This window comes from Nematolebias whitei, chromosome 16 (assembly GCF_014905685.2).
Source record: "Nematolebias whitei isolate Nwh7 chromosome 16, NemWhi1, whole genome shotgun sequence".
Classification (NCBI taxonomy): Eukaryota; Metazoa; Chordata; class Actinopteri; order Cyprinodontiformes; family Rivulidae; genus Nematolebias; species Nematolebias whitei.
This window is the reverse complement of record NC_056513.1, coordinates 10015382-10016131: the sequence shown is the minus strand read 5'-3', so window position 1 is coordinate 10016131 and position 750 is coordinate 10015382.

Sequence of the window (750 nt, the reverse complement as noted above, 5' to 3'; positions counted from 1 at the left end):
CATCCATCAAATATACATCATCCAATATTCATCAAACATCCATTCAATATCCATCAAATATACATGATCCAACGTTCATCCAACATCCATAAAACATTCATCCAACATTCATCTAACATCTTTTAAATATACGTCATCCAACATTTATCTAACATTCATGAATTATACATTGTCCAAGATACATCCGGCATTCATCCAACTCTCAACATCCAACAAACATCTAACATTCAACCAACATCCTTAAATTATACATCATCCAACATTCATCCAGCATACAGCCAACATTAATCATCCAACAAATATCCAACTGTAGCATGGAGGTATGCTCCCCTGACTATGACCTCTGGCCTTTAGGTTGTCTACCAGACTCACCATGAACTGTTTTCTTTAAAGTTGCTCTAAACTTGAATAATGTCTCATGTTTTCACACATTCACTGTCCTTGGACTGAGAGTCAGCTACAATCTGACTAATGTTTACTTTTTTCTTTATGCTGTTACGAAAGAAAAAAAACTAAATCATTAATGAAATTTGTTTTTATTTGATTATGGCAAGTGTGAACATGAATAATGTTGATTAGTGTTTGCAATTATAATGAAATCATGTGAAATTATATAATTCAACTGAATTCAATTAAGTTTATTTCTCTAGCGCCAAGTCCAACAGAAGTCGTCTCAGTGCACTGAACAAAAACATTCACATACATTATAAAGGACAATTAGTAAAAGTTAAATATCTAAGAAAGCAGCAG